Genomic DNA, 17035 nt, shown 5'->3' with positions numbered 1-17035 from the left:
CATAATTAGTTTTTAAGTTAGTTATAAATTTTTTATATTGCAGTAACCAGTGCATCAAAATGGTTCAAATGGCTCTGAGCACTATGGGACTTAAAATCTGGGGTCATCAGTCCCCTAGAACTTAGAACTACTTAAACCTAACTAAGCTAAGGACATCACACAGATCTATGCCCGAGGCAGGATTCGAACCTGCGACCGTAGCGGTCGCGCGGTTCGAGACTGTAGCGCCTAGAACCGCTCGGCCACACCGGCCGGCACCAGTGCATCGACATGGCGCAGGAGAAGAGATTTACGAGGGTGTTATAGGTACCAGACGAAAAAACGGGCCGCATCTCAAAGAAATGATTTAGTTATTAGTATGTCTATGTGTATATTTTGGTCATCAACCAAATGAAGAATAAGAATATACATCGTCGCAGTGCAACTACAAAACATTTACCCATAAATCCTGACTATAAAGTGCACATAAACACAGAGGCATGTGACTTCAAATAAAACTAACCAATTCATATCGCGTCACATGCGAATATAAACGACGACATTTCCACATAACCGTAAAGAGGTGAGCATAACGTAATGCAAAAAAAGAAACTTTTGCTTTATGAACACAAAGCTACATGTAAACAATTATAAGCAACATATTGGTATATAGTACATGAGTCGTTAACGCGTTTCTGTTCCATGAAAAGGGAGTTCCCTGACAAGTGATTTAAGAAAGGACGAATAGCATTTCCTTAGTAATCCATAAACCAGTAGAATAGTATTCCTTATTCCCTCCCTAACGCAGGTGGTGGCGCCAAAGTGTAGTTAAGTCAGCAACGCATAAAGTAAAATCCTGATGTAAATGTTTCTTTCTGTTTCTGCCTATTAAACTCTCATAACTGATGCATGCATGACTGGAAAATAAAATGCGGATGCATCAAATGCATATATCGTAACATCTACATCTACGTGATTACTCTGTTATTCACAATAAAGTGTCTGGCTGAGGGTTCAATGAACCAACTTCAAGTAGTCTCCCTTCCGTTTCACTCTCGAAGGTGGGAAAAACGAGTACTTAAATTTTTCTGTGCGAACGCTGATTTCTCTTATTTTATCGTGATTATCATTTCTCCCTATGTGGGTGAGTGGCAGCAGAATGTTTCCGCAAATGGAGGAGAAAACTGGTGATTGAAATTTTATGAGAAGATCCCGTCGCAACGAGAAACGGCTTTGTTTTAATGATTGCCCCTCCAATTCAAGTATCATGTCTGTGACACTATATCCCCTATTTCGCGATAATACAAAACGAGCTGACATTCTTTGTACTTTTTCGATGTCATCTGTCAGTCCCACCTGATGCGGATCCCACACCACACAGCAATACTCCAGAATACGGCGGACAAGCATGGTGTAAGCAGTCTCTTTAGTAGACCTGTTGCACCTTCTAAGTGTTCTGTCAATGAATCACTGTCTTTGGTTTGTTCTAACCACAACATTATCTATGTGATCGTTCCAATTTATGTTATATGTAATTGTAATCCCCAAGTATTTAATTGAATTTACAGGCTTCAGATTTGTGTGACTTATAGCGTAACAGAAATTTAGCGGATTTCTTTTAGTACTCATGTGAATAACTTCATGCTTTTCTCTATTCTCAATTGCCATTTTTTGCATTATACAGTTATCTTATCTAAATCATTCGGCAATTCATTTTGGCCAAGATGGTAAATGACAGCATCACCTGCAAACAATTTAAGATCGCTACTCAGATTGTCTCCTATGTCCTTAATACAGATCAGAAACAATAGAGGGCCTATAGCCCTTCCTAGGGGAACGCCGGACATTACTTATGTTTTACTCGATGACTTTCCATCTATTAGTACGAACTGTGGCCTTTGTAACAGGAAATCACGAATCCAGTCGCACAACTGAGGCGCTACTCCGTTGGCACGCAGTTTGGTTAGAAGACGCTTGTGAGGAACGCTGTCAAAAGCTTCTGGAAATCTAAAAAAATGGAATCATGTTGACATGCCCTGTCGATAGCACTTATTACTTCGTGAGTATAAAGAGCTAGTTGTGTTTCACAAGAACGATATTTTCTGAATCCGTGGTGACCATGTATCAATAAATCGTTTTCTTCGAGGTACTTCATAATGTTCGAATACAGTATATGTTCCTAAACCCTACCGCAAATCGACGTTAGTGATATAGACTTGTAATTCAGCGGATTACTCCTATTTCCCTTTTTGGGTATCGGTGTGACTTGAGCAATTTTCCAGTCTTTAAGTACAGATATTTCTGTGAGCGAGAGGTTGTATATAATTGCTAAATATGGAGCTATTTTATCAGCATGCTCTGAGAGGAACCTGACTGGTATACAATATGGACAGGAGGCTTTCCCTTTATTAAGTGATTTAAGCTGCTTTGCTACACCGAGGATATCTACTTCTATGTTTCTCATTTTGGCAGTTGTTATTGACTGGAATTAAGGAATATTTACTTCATCGTCTTTGGTGTTTAATAACTCTGCTTTAGTGGCACTGTCATCAGTGACTTCAGCGTTGCTATCGCGTAGTGGAGGTATTGATTTCCTCTTGCCACTGGTGTGCTTTATGTATGACCAGAATCTCTTTGGATTTCGAGACAGAATTACGTTGTGGAAATTATTAAAAGCATCTCGCATTGAAGTACGCGTTGTATTTCGAACTTCTGTAAAACTTCACCAATCTTAGGGATTTTGTGTTCTTTTAAGTTTGGCATGCTCTTTTCGTTCCTTCTGTAACAGCGATTTAACCTGTTTTGTGTACCATGGGGGATCAGTACCATCACTTATTAATTTATGTAGTATATATCTCTCAATTGTTGTCAATACTATCTTTTTGAAAACATGCCACAGCTCCTCTACACTTACATGATCAGATCAGATGGAGTGAAGACTGTCTCTTAAAAAGAGCATTTTTATCAGGTTTTTTAAATAGATATACTTTGTGTATCTTTTTAATGATTGTAGGTGTTACGTTATTCAGCCTAGCAGCAACTGCCTTGTGGCCGCTAATCCTTGTATTCACCACAATACTCACTATTTGTCCAGGATTATTTGATGCTAAAACGTCAAATATGCTTTCCCAACCATTTACACTTAGAATGGGCTCATGAACTAATTGCTCAAAATAATTTTCTGAGACAGCATTTAGTACAATTTCGGATGGCGTTTTGTGCCTGCCTCTGTCTTTAAATGTATAATTTTTCCAGCATATCGAATGTAGATTGAAGTCACCGCCGACTATAATTGTATGAGCGGGGTACTTATTTGAAATGAGACTGAAGTTTTCTTTGAACTGTTCAGCAAATATATCTTCTGAGTTGGGGTGTCGGTAAAACGATCCAATTAATAGTTTAGTCCGATTGTCAGGTATAACCTCTACCCATACTATTTCACACGAACTATCTACGTCAATTTCGCTACAAGGCAAACTAAACTACCTCTGACAGCAATAAATACTCCAACACCAACTGTATTTAATCTATCCTTTCTGAACACTGATAGATCGTAACATGATGTAAATTAATGTAAAGAAGTTACTTGTACTTATGCACAAAGGAATTTTTTTTTAAGTTAACAAACAAATTGTACTAACCAGGAACAGTAATTGAAGAAGGAATTTTGTAATGTTATAGTACTTAAGAATTTTCTGTGTTCGATGCAAATAAGGGGTGGAGTGTCAGCCTTAGATGTAAGCTACTGTAATATGCATTGTTATGTCAAAATGTTTAAGTGAATTTTATGTGTATCTCGAGCCATGTGTAAAAGATGAACTTGAAAAACTAACAGAAAGGGAAAAAACCTCAAGGACTGAAAACAGTTCTTACGCCAAAGTGAACGACGAAATAGATAGTGGTATCCAGACGTATGTGCAGTAGTGCGACTAATCATTTATGGTAATGTCATGCTGCACAACGTCTGATATATTAATCAGCAAACTACAATTGTGCAAGCATCACTTACCTTGATGGCAGGTGTTGAAGTGCAGTGTTCATCCACTGAAAATGTGGATACGACGGAGAAGATTCTTCCTGGGTTGTATCAACAGTGAATTATCTGCTGCAGCATCGGTTGTTGGAGACAATGGGAGACCACGCCACTGCAAATTATTAGATGGATAGTACAGCACTCAGAGTGAAAATGACAACAAACGTACGAGTGGAAGGGCAGACCACCATACCCAATAATATGTGGAACATTTAATGGTTGTTGAGAAGTGACCAAAGAAATTTAGTGTGCATGCGCACAGAGACTAGCAATATTGCCAAAAGGACATGTAGTCACTCTAGCAGCGCTCTCATGTAAATACTTAGTGAACTATCATTCTGTATGTAAGTTATGTATTTCCTGTAAGCTAATGTGTAAGCGAGACAAGCTGACATATCCAACGCAAAAATACAAAGAGAAATACAAAACACCGTGCACTTCCATTGCATGTCACCGCACAGTGTTGGGGCTATTGTATTGGTACGTAAGAAAAGCAACGATAATAATTATTAGCGCGACTACTGTAAGCGTCAGCAAAAGGTGTATTTTGCTATGATGGAAGGCAATAACAAATGAGGGAAACCACAGTCAATTTTTTTCTCAATTGATAGAGAGACTCTGTCTTTAGTTCTTGTGGCGAGAAGACGTTTTTCTTGTAATACGGTGTTGTCTGAATAATAATCGTATGAAAATATGAAATCTTAAAATTCGTTTTTTGTGCAAAACCACGAAAGTTTTCTTTTCTTCCGTGCATCATCTCAATGTCAGGCCTGCATCAGAAGAAGAAGCCCGATTAAGAACTGTTATGCACACGGTCAAGAGATAAATAGTTATGGCGGAAGAAGATGAATATATCCAAGGACACCAGAAGTAAGTTCACAACATGACTGGTGCACAATTTACGAAATTTGTGGATTAAAAGAAAAGACAATTTATTCGCTGCAAAAAAATAAAAGAAATCAAATATGTAAACAGTATACAAGCAATTTGTTTAATTATATATATATATATATATATATATATATATATATATATATATATATATATATATATATATATATATATATATATATATATATGCACAGTCTCAAGAAGAGATAAAAATTACATAGCTGTGGCACAACAAATTGTAATGCACAAAAAAATAAACAAGATTTTTAAAAAATCTAAAATCTGTACTAAAAAATTATCTGACTGTGCACTAACTACACAAAAATATGCAAACACTTACAACAAAATAAATACAACTATTTAAAGCAGAAATATAGATAATTATTGTTCATTTCTATATAGAATCACGTAATAAAATTGCTAAACTAAATGATATATACAAATTAATTACTACTGATGCTGCTGCGAGGGTTTCTCTGTGCTATAACTGAAACCCTATGGACTCGTTACTACTTACAACGATCACAGAATTCAAGTAAATCAGAAGACTATAGTGCTCAAGGTGAGCAGAAGCTACACTACAAAATTAACTTAGTCTACACTAACAGTAGTCAAGCTATGAACCAGTAGACAAATAACCATCCAAACAAATTTCGTTTGTTTTTTCAGGTAATCAGCCATTATAGCACACAAATTTATGAGCACTCATAGAACTCCAAACAACACTTTATTTACGAGATACACATTGATGAGAAACAAGTCACTTACTCTTGAAAACTACAGTAAAGTCTATTTTATATAGAAAAAAACTTCTTGCAGTGTAGAAAATGGTCTTCTTAGTAGGGTATCACTGAGGGCTCTGGCAAGGAATTCGCTGATAGCAGCATCAACACTCCCAGAGTTGCTGACAGCATCATCAGCATCCCGATAATTGCTGACATTGAGAACTTTTAACATTGCAGCACATCAGCAATCGTGAATAATTTAATGATTATAAAGAATCTGCCTCGATTGCAAATAGAAACCTGATGTTGACCTAGGTTTTGGCGTTGATAACCGCACCTTCTTTGGAACACACTAAAACTACAAACTGCCTAAAGAGGCATGGTCCAACATTAATACAGAACGCCCAAAAGGGCAAAAGACTCCCATAAAATGTAAAATGTGTGTACCTTGTCAATAGCTGTACTTAGCCCAAACGTCAGAAGCGTGCTTCCTCACCCTAGCCAACGTTCGGTGGGCCGCAGGCTCTCAGGTAAACTGAAGTGCCACCTGCAACTAGCCTGTGAGAATGTCAGAAAGGAACGCGCATGTGTAAATTGAGAAATCGTCTTCTTCCATGTGATTGACATAAAACGGCACACATCCCTAATCCCCTGGCCAGTACCGAGTTGCTTCATTCTGAAGTTAAGAGTATGAAATTAGACATATTAGAAGAAAAGGTGATTTTTAAACATCTATGGTATGACAAAGACAGCATCCTTAACGACCAGCTCCAGCTAAAAAACAAAAACTTTTTGGAAGGTTTTTTTATTCCCTTGCTCAGTGCTTCACATTCCACCATATGACACAGAAGATAGCCGATGCATTCATGCGGTCGCTTGGTGTCACGGGTGGTCAATTTGTTCAGGCACACTCTAGGTTATTACAGCTGTCCTTACAAACGTGGGCATACTAATACAATACACATGCTTTTTTCTTTCATTTAACGTCTTGTAATGAGTGATTCTTGTTCATGTACAGAGTATTCACACTTCTTACAAGCTCCAATATTTCTGATATGGTCCAAATAGCCATTCCCTCTTAGTTATAATTACCCAAGTTGAATATGGTGATGCAAGGATGTTTTTAGTCATATTCATTCCAAGTCTGAGCTCTGGCTTAAAATTAGGAAATAATCCTTAACTTTTTTAAAAAAAGGTTGAAGTGACGTCATATGTCTCTTCATGCATATACACTTAACTTTGCATACCATTCTGGTACCAGCTGATAGCACTAATCACTTTGACGTCTGTCGGCCAATAGATAATAAGAGCAATGAAAGCGATGTTGTACGTCCTTTCACACATGTATATTAACCCTGTTACATTATTTGACCTTTCACGTCAACAGCTATTAGAACATAAAGGTAATTTGTCTGTTCCACGCTACATGCGTTCGCAGACCTCACTTGATTAACCTTCATGGTTCAGTACCTCAAGTACCTGATTTTAAGGAACTAGTTTAGCTTTAGGTTCTTTTTACACTATTTTGGTACATATCTGATAGCACTATACATAATCACCGTTGTCGGTCATTAGATATTAAGGGTGATGAAGGTGGCATTGTACGTCCTTGTACGGAATTACATTAAGCCTGTCATACTAATTTGACCTTTTTCTGGTCAATAGTGCTTAGAATTTAATTTGTAACTTTACACACTTATCCAAGAGAAGTCATCAAATACTATCACCGACCCAAAGTAAGTGAAAAATGGATTATTCATCCCCCATATTTTTAGCCTGCTTCTAGCTGATGGTCCTGCGAGCATGCATTTTGACCATCCATGGAATTTGCTATCCCACATATATAGTTTCAGCCTATCCACGTTCTATAGATCTATAAAATCGTCCTCAAGCTAGGACATTATACATACACACGCATTAACTTCCTGCCCCTTCGACCCGGTCATCGGAACACTTTCGTAACATATTTTATGCCAGTCACATCGAAGAAGACGATTTCTCAATTTGCGCATGCACGTTTCTTTCCAACATTCTCACAGCCTAGCTGCCGTCGCCACCTCAGTTTACCTGAGAGCCTGCGGCCCACTGAATGTTGGCTGGGCTGATGAAGCACGCTTCTGACGTTTGAGCTAAGTGCAGCTATTGACATGGTACGCATGTACCATTTATTTTACATTTTATGCGAGTCTTTTGCCCTTTTGGGCGTTCTGTATTAATGCTGGACCATGCCTCTTTAGGCAGTTTGTAGATTTAGTGTGTTCTGTAGAAGGCGTGGTTATCCGCGCCGAAACCTAGGTCAACATCCGGTTTCTGTTTGCAATCGACGCGGATTCTTTATAATCATTACTGACATTGTCATATCACTGTCTTGTGAAGGCTACCTCCCTCCCCCTTCCCCTCTCCGCAACCGTCTGTGACCAGTTGTGCTGTGTATGTACGCTGATGTCACCACACTGTCAGCAAGTTGTGCCAGGGTCTTGGAGCACTGACATTTCAGCACCACCATCCCACTGAGGAATTTTAATTATTACAGTTCGATTGAGTGAGTGCTATCATTTCTCCACTGTGTGTACTTTTTCCTGCATGAGATACCACCAGCATCAGTAAGTTGTATATGCTTATGCATTTAAGTAATGATAACTTATTCTTGTTCTCGGTTTCTAGTGGGTGCAAATCCGTTGAATCCATATAAATAAATCTTTAATCAATTCACTGTAAGTTATTCACTGCAAAGATTAATTAATGTTGCTTTTGACTGTCTTTTCTAAATTATATCTAATCTGTTGTAGGTCATGAAACTATTTTTAAATCCAAGGCCATAAATCTAGAGTATCATCTCATAAATGTGCATCAGTCACAGATCATTAAAAATGTAGACACAAAAAAGAACAGTATTGCAGTTATTACTCTTGAAACATCTGAAATAATAAAATATAAGTGATTTGCCATCAGGTTACTATGTAATAATGTACTCGGCTTATGTACCCCAATAAGGACACATTGAACACAAAATTATCAAAATTTTTGCAATATATATTTAGATTTTTACCATATTTAGAAAATTCACTATTAATATTTAGATGAATTCAGCTTCCTTGGCTGCATTTAATAAAAATCTTATTATGTGCCATAATGGTGGATAACAATGAAATTAATTTAACCTCTCTTATTACCCTGATAATGAGTTTAGGGTATTATATCTACATAAGGGAAAGTCTTTTCTACTTAACAAGACTTACTTTATTTCGAAACTCGCTTATCACTATAACACAGAGTCCTCCAGAAAAATGTATACACTCCTTGTCAGGCTCTATCGAGATATCGATATTGTCGTTCGAGTTGAGTTACTAGTGTGCTGTAGTATGGTCTTTGGCTCAACAAATGTTAGAACTTTCATCTCGGTATTGATAGGACAAGATGGCTGGAGCACGCTTGATATTTGAGCAACGAAAATGTATTGTGAAGTGTTTTTCAAGTTTGATAATGCCGTTGAAGTGCAGTGTCAGTGGAGGCGGGAGTTTGAAACAGAAATGCCAATCTGCCTAGCAATTAAATGCATAATTGAAAAGTTTGAATTGCATGGAACAATTTGTGATATTCACAAAGACAGATCAGGAAGTCAGCATATAGCTACAAGTCCTGTTTCGTCGGCTCTCATGTTGGAAACAGAAGTCTGCTGTGCAATGTGCAAGTGAAGTGGGGGTTAGCAGTACAAGCATGCAAAGCAATCTGAAAGTTTCCATTCCACAATTACTGCACACGATTAATTATTATGATCCTGATAGCCAAATGTAATTTTGCGAATGGTATAAGCAGATAGTAACTGACGACGAACAATTTGTGACAAAATTAGTGTGGAGTGACGGGGCACAATTTAAACTCAATGGAACGGTGAATCAGCATAACAGTGTATACTTGGCAATGGAAAATCCGCATGCTTATGTGGATAAAGCAGTCAGTCTACCAGGGGTTCATATGTGGTGTGAACTATCATCTAGGGGTTTAGCAGGATCCTTTTTCTTTGATGCTACTGTCACTGGGGAAGTGTAACTGGAAATGTTCCACACATCAATTTTGCCAGGTATATGTGCTCTTGTGGAGCTGATGAAGAGGTCTTCTACTAACAGGATGGGGCCTCGCCGCACTACCACCTAGCTGTACGAGCTTTCCTGGATCACAATTTTCTGGGGCATTGGATTGGACAAAGATGACCCATTGAGTTCCCTCCACAGTCACCAGATCTAACACCTATGGAGATTTACTTATAGGGAACTGTGAAAGATAATGTCTATCGACATAAGCCATGCACACTGGAGGAACTTCTTCTGGAGAATACAGCAACATGTGCAACCATGTGCAACAATCGCCACTGTGACATTGACTGCCGTAGTTGGGGAACCCGCGTTCGTTCTGTTATGTGTATATAGCCACCAGTGGTGATCATTTTGAACATTTAAAGTAACCATGTACTAAACTGAAGGTTGTACAATATGTACTTAATATTACATGACTGGAGGTTTCTCCAAAACCTACATTTTACAGATTGTCAGGATACACAACTCTTTTATACGAATACACAAATAACTTCAGTTAGGGATGTCGGTTACAGTATGTGTTACTGTGAAGATATTATTATGTTGTCTGAAAAACTATGGTGTAATTTACTGCATTGGTGTCTCAGGAATGAATATAGTACTGAAATAACTGTGTAGAATTCTTGAGACACAAACTGAATTATTGCTCCCACATTTGTTTAAAAAGCATCAAAAGCCCAAGATGAAAACTACTCTGGAGTCTTCATACTATAACCATCTGATTTGTGTAAGATGTTGTAAATGACAATCATTTAGGGTTTGAGACGGTTTGATAACATATGCTTTGACACTGTCACATACAATCTCGTAGATATTACCTTCAAAAACAGTCATTACCATAGAAGATTTCAATAATTAAGTATTGTGCTCAGAATGTGTATGTGCATGGTCTCTAAATGTATATGTAAAAAGTTTTGCACGCATTAAACATCATTGTTATGCAATGAAAAACGTTGATGATTTTGTTGGGTGGTTTTAACATTTTAAGTTGCATAGTTTTCATTGGTATACAAGGTTCCATACTTCATTATTGTTGATATTCTTGATCGTCATCAGTGGTTAGCACCCAGTGACATACTCCTGGCTGGAACACGTTGTCCACCAGTTCAGTTAGTCAACTAGCTGCGAGATGGAGGGAAGGGGTAGGAGCTTGCATCAATCTCCTATCAGTTGGGTCAAAACCTCAAGCTTCCAACATAGTTCACCCCGCCATGTGACCATGGATATGTTAACACTGGCCTCAGATTTCATAGAATAAACTTTGATAACAGCTGTAAAGAAATGGTCATTAGTTGACAGTCACATTCCTTTTGCACATATTTTTGTGGTGTTTCTGTTTTTGTACATACTGTGGTTTTTTTGAGATTTACTTTTCCTTTGTAGCTTGACTAAGGTTATTACACATTTGCAACACAATTTGCATGCAAAGTCGTCTCCTCTTCCGATGGAAATATCTGAAGGAATTTCTGTAGGAATCAACCTAGATCTCTCTAAGGCCTTCGATACAGTAGATCATCAAATTCTCCTTGACAAACTGGAAGCAATATGCATCAGAGGAATTGGGAGGAAATGGTTTGAATCCTATCTCCAAGATAGAACTTAGGTTGTGGAACTCACCTCATCTGAGAATAAGCAAAAAATAAAGTGGGTTTCTGATGCTAAGAAAGTGGCAGTAGGTGTCCCTCAGGGTAGTGTTCTTTGCCCCCTATTATTCCTAATGTATATAAATGACATTGAAAGGCCCAACATATCATCAAAAATTATGCTATTTGCAGATGGCACAAGCATAACTATAAGTGATGACATCAAATCCTTATTCACAACAGCTGAAAAGGTTCTGAACAATGTGTAACAGTGGTTTTATGCTAATAAGGTAACACTCAATTTAAATAAAACAATCTACATACAGTATGGTAAAGGAAATGAGACGGATGATCACCATTTATCATTGAGTGACCATGAAATAGAGGAAGTCTGGTCTACAAAATTTTTGGGCATGTACATTGATCAGCACTTGAGCTGGAAAGACCATGTCACATGTTGTTGTTGTTGTTGTGGTCTTCAGTCCTGAGACTGGTTTGATGCAGCTCTCCATGCTACTCTATCCTGTGCAAGCTTCTTCATCTCCCAGTACCTACTGCAACCTATATCCTTCTGAATCTGTTTAGTGTATTCATCTCTTGGTCTCCCTCTACGATTTTTACCCTCCACGCTGCCCTCCAACGCTAAATTTGCGATCCCTTGATGCCTCAAAACATGTCCTACCAACCGATCCCTTCTTCTAGTCAAGTTCTGTCAGAAACTTCTCTTCTCCCCAATCCTATTCAATACCTCCTCATTAGTTACGTGATCTACCCACCTTATCTTCAGCATTCTTCTGTAGCACCACATTTCGAAAGCTTCTATTCTCTTCTTGTCCAAACTGGTTATCGTCCATGTTTCACTTCCATACATGGCTACATTCCATACAAATACTTTCAGAAACGACTTCCTGACACTTAAATCTATACTCGATGTTAACAAATTTCTCTTCTTCAGAAACGATTTCCTTGCCATTGCCAGTCTACATTTTAAATCCTCTCTACTTCGACCATTATCAGTTATTTTACTCCCTAAATAGCAAAACTCCTTTACTACTTTAAGTGTCTCATTTCCTAATCTAATCCCCTCAGCATCACCCGATTTAATTTGACTACATTCCATTATCCTCGTTTTGCTTTTGTTGATGTTCATCTTATATCCTCCTTTCAAGACACTGTCCATTCCGTTCAACTGCTCTTCCAAGTCCTTTGCTGTCTCTGACAGAATTACAATGTCATCAGCAAACCTCAAAGTTTTTACTTCTTCTCCATGAATTTTAATACCTACTCCGAATTTTTCTTTTGTTTCCTTTACTGCTTGCTCAATATACAGCTTGAATAACATCGGGGAGAGGCTACAACCCTGTCTCACTCCTTTCCCAACCACTGCTTCCCTTTCATACCCCTCGACTCTTATAACTGCCATCTGGTTTCTGTACAAATTGTAAATAGCCTTTCACTCCCTGTATTTTACCCCTGCCACCTTCAGAATTTGAAAGAGAGTATTCCAGTTAACGTTGTCAAAAGCTTTCTCTAAGTCTACAAATGCTAGAAACGTAGGTTTGCCTTTTCTTAATCTTTCTTCTAAGGTAAGTCGTAAGGTTAGTATTGCCTCATGTGTTCCAACATTTCTACGGAATCCAAACTGATCTTCCCTGAGGTCTGCTTCTACTAGTTTTTCCATTCGTCTGTAAAGAATTCGCGTTAGTATTTTGCAGCTGTGACTTATTAAACTGATAGTTCAGTAATTTTCACATCTGTCAACACCTGCTTTCTTTGGGATAGGAATTATTATATTCTTCTTGAAGTCTGAGGGTATTTCACCTGTCTCATACATCTCGCTCACCAGTTGGTAGAGTTTTGTCAGGACTGGCTCTCCCAAGGCCGTCAGTAGTTCTAATGGAATGTTGTCTACTCCCGGGGCCTTGTTTCGACTCAGGTCTTTCAGTGCTCTGTCAAACTCTTCACGCAGTATCGTATCTCCCATTTCATCTTAATCTACATCCTCTTCCATTTCCATAATGTTGTCCTCAAGTACATCGCCCTTGTATAAACCCTCTATATACTCCTTCCACCTTTCTGCCTTCCCCTCTTTGCATATAACTAGGTTGCCATCTGAGCTCTTGATATTCATACAAGTGGTTCTCTTCTCTCCAAAGGTCTCTTTAATTTTCCTGTAGGCAGTATCTATCTTACCCCTAGTGAGACAAGCCTCTACATCCTTACATTTGTCCTCTAGGCATCCCTGCTTAGCCATTTTGCACTTCCTGTCGATCTCATTTTTGAGACGTTTGTATTCCTTTTTGCCTGCTTCATTTACTGCATTTTTATATTTTCTCCTTTCATCAATTAAATTCAATATTTCTTCTGTTACCCAAGGATTTCTATTAGCCCTCGTCTTTTTACTCACTTTATCTATCGTCTGCTGCCTTCACTACTTCATGCCTCACAGCTACCCATTCTTCAACTGTATTTCTTTCCCCCATTCCTGTCAATTGTTCCCTTATGCTCTCCCTGAAACTCTGTACAACCTCTGGTTCGTTCAGTTTATCCTGGTCCCATCTCCTTAAATTCCCACCTTTTTGCAGTTTCTTCAGTTTTAATCTACAGTGCATAACCAATAGATTGTGGTCAGAGTCCACATCTGCCCCTGGAAATGTCTTACAATTTATAACCTGGTTCCTAAATCTCTGTCTTACCATTATGTAATCTATTTGATACCTTTTAGTATCTCCAGGATTCTTCCAGGTATACAACCTTCTTTCATGATTCTTAAACCAAGTGTTAGCTATGATTAAGTTATGCTCTGTGCAAAATTCTACCAGGCGGCTTCCTCTTTCATTTCTTCCCCCCAATCCATATTCACCTACTATGTTTCCTTCTCTCCCTTGTCCTACTGACGAATTCCAATGACCCATGACATTTTCGTCTCCCTTCACTACCTGAATGTCACATACATATCCAAAAAACTCATTGCGGTATGTTTTGCACTAGGAATAATTTCTAGAGTTTTCAGTGCAGAGTGTGCAAGATTAGTGTATATGGCTTTTTTTCGATTCTATTATATCCTATGGAATAACATCCTGGGGTGCAAATAAATGTCGCTTGAGGGAGGTTTTTAAATTACAGGAAAGGCCCATTAGAATTATTACACACAGCTCCCCGCAAACACACTGCAAGCCCTTGTCCATGCAGCTAAACATACTTACAGCACCATATTGTTACGTATTAAAAAGCATACTGCATACAAGAACACACTTGAGTAGTTTACGTGTAAATTCAGATCTTCGTGACTACAATACACGTATCTGTACGAACCTGCATGTAGAAAGAACAAGAAAAACAAAAACTCAAAAACATGTTAACCACTATGGAATAAAGCTTTATAATGTTCTGCCACTCTGCATCAGGGAACAGAAGATGAAGGAAAATTTAAGTCAGAATTTAAAAGGTTTACGATAAATAAATGTTTTTATAGTGTAGAGGAATATTTTGAATCCTTAAATCACTAATTGATAGTTGTATTGTCAATATCGTGTTCTCATTGTCGGTTCTATGTCTCATTTATACTCTTTTTAACTCTAAAATTATGTGTAATATGTGTTTTCCAAAATGTACTAAATATATATAAATCCATCACATACAGTACATGTTAAAGGAGCAGGTAAAAGAATAACACATTAATTCAACATTTTAATTTTCAGCATATTATATAATGTTAATTTTATGTGTTTTAATTCAATGTTTTAATTTTCAACATAATGTTAATTTTGTGTGTTTCATAGAAATCTGTAATAATCTGCTGTGCGTATTCTGGACGGTATTATGACAATTCCTATATCATGCAAATGATGAAAAGGATGATAATAAATGAAATGACATGAAATTTATGTTGGTATATTAGTTTCCTCAGTGCTCGCTGCCTCTGAGGAACTATTGGAATTTTAACTACGGAACACTGCACAGATACAGTCTGTCCTGCAACTATGACACAGCATAGAGTTTTTTTCACACACTATTGCCACATCGCTTATTTATCTTAACAGTGCCCACATCTCAGGTGTGCATTATTTAATTGTGACACTAATAACAGAATGCTCTTCTATTCAATTGAAGGTTACATATCACTCAGAGAGCATCCATATATTACACTGATAACACTTTTACAGTGTCTTAAATGTTCACTTACATGGTTCCTGCTCACACACATTGTTTATACACAGTACATGGTTTGCATAAATTCTGTAAATGACTTTTGTCTAGTACTTTTTATTATTTCTTCACATTCAAGTACTGATAATCAATTAGTTTTGTATCTTTACATAAGTAATTTGTGAATACATCTCATAACATTTTATCATTCTGATGCATTCATACATCAATGTATTTTAGAAATTACTTCTCTTATTAAATAGCATCTTTTGCTGAATATTAGATCAACAGACCATACTAAAATACATAGGGTTCAGTCTGTTGTACATGTATGATAGCATTTGTCTCAGCTTTGTGCTTTGCTTTAAGTTCTCTACACTTATCTATTTAGAGAGAAGACCCATGAACTTGTGCTTGTTAATGACTAGAAAAATAATGTCGCAAACAAGAAGGTTATCCACGAATTTAGAATGCACTGCAGAAACAAACGAAAGCAAATGGACCAATATGTCCCATATTTCACAAGGGACTGGGGGGGGGGGAGGGGGAGCTTGAGTTGTATGCATTTGAGCATAGCTGGTACACTGTGTTAAAGTCCACAATTGAATTTTGTGATCTACATTTATAATGAATCTACCTGTGGCTTATATGCATAAGAAAATATGTACAAACTTACTAGTTAAGCAGGAAATGAAACTAACTACTTCATGATACATGGTCATCCAAAGTGGATGAGTAGTATTTCTTCAAATGAATTATTTTTCTTGCACCCAGATGTTCTCAGGATTATATTATCAGTCACAATAATTACATTCATACAAAATATTTACATTCTGTTCCATTATTTTTCACACTTAAGACTATCAGACATATGAAATAACTAGCAGGTAACCAAAGAAAGGAAATTGCTTATAACTATAATATTTAAATAAGAAATTAGCATCCTATTCTTCAGGTTAGTATTCTTCCTTTACAAATAAATCTTTTTAAATCCATGTGGGGTACAGCCCTTCAATTTTATGTTCATGTTCCAGGATGTAACATCATTCAAATGCCACACATAGCATTTTATGTAGCCTAGAGTATAATAAATACCACTTTTTATTTTGTTGTTTTAGGAGACGCACTTTATGATCTACTTTAAGAAGAACAAGGTTTCCAGTCTGATATGTGTATGTTTTAATCGCTTTTCTCTCATATTTATTTTTTCTTGTCCCAGTAGTGCAAACAGAGGTTATTATACTTTTTATTCTTGTGGTAACTCATTTCTAGATATATGAGGGGGATGATTCAACCATTCTGTCGAAACAACCAGAAACTAAATTACTATGCTCATAAAATCTTCATATGCTTGCCATTACACATAGTAATGGTGCTTTTTGAAAGCCTATACAATTGTAAGGGCTTCAAACTCTTTCACAGACTCCATGAAAACCCTGCTTGCAAAGCCAATTATCTTTATTTCCATTTTACCAGAAGAATTATCAGTCTGCAACAAACAATCCACCAGCCCACAGGCTGAGACATATATGGCAAGACAAAAGCCTTTTGTCATGTCAGGATGTTGGAATATTTTGGGGT

The sequence above is a fragment of the Schistocerca piceifrons genome, chromosome 3 (assembly GCF_021461385.2).
Source record: "Schistocerca piceifrons isolate TAMUIC-IGC-003096 chromosome 3, iqSchPice1.1, whole genome shotgun sequence".
Taxonomy (NCBI): Eukaryota; Metazoa; Arthropoda; class Insecta; order Orthoptera; family Acrididae; genus Schistocerca; species Schistocerca piceifrons.
This window is presented reverse-complemented; position numbering follows the sequence as displayed.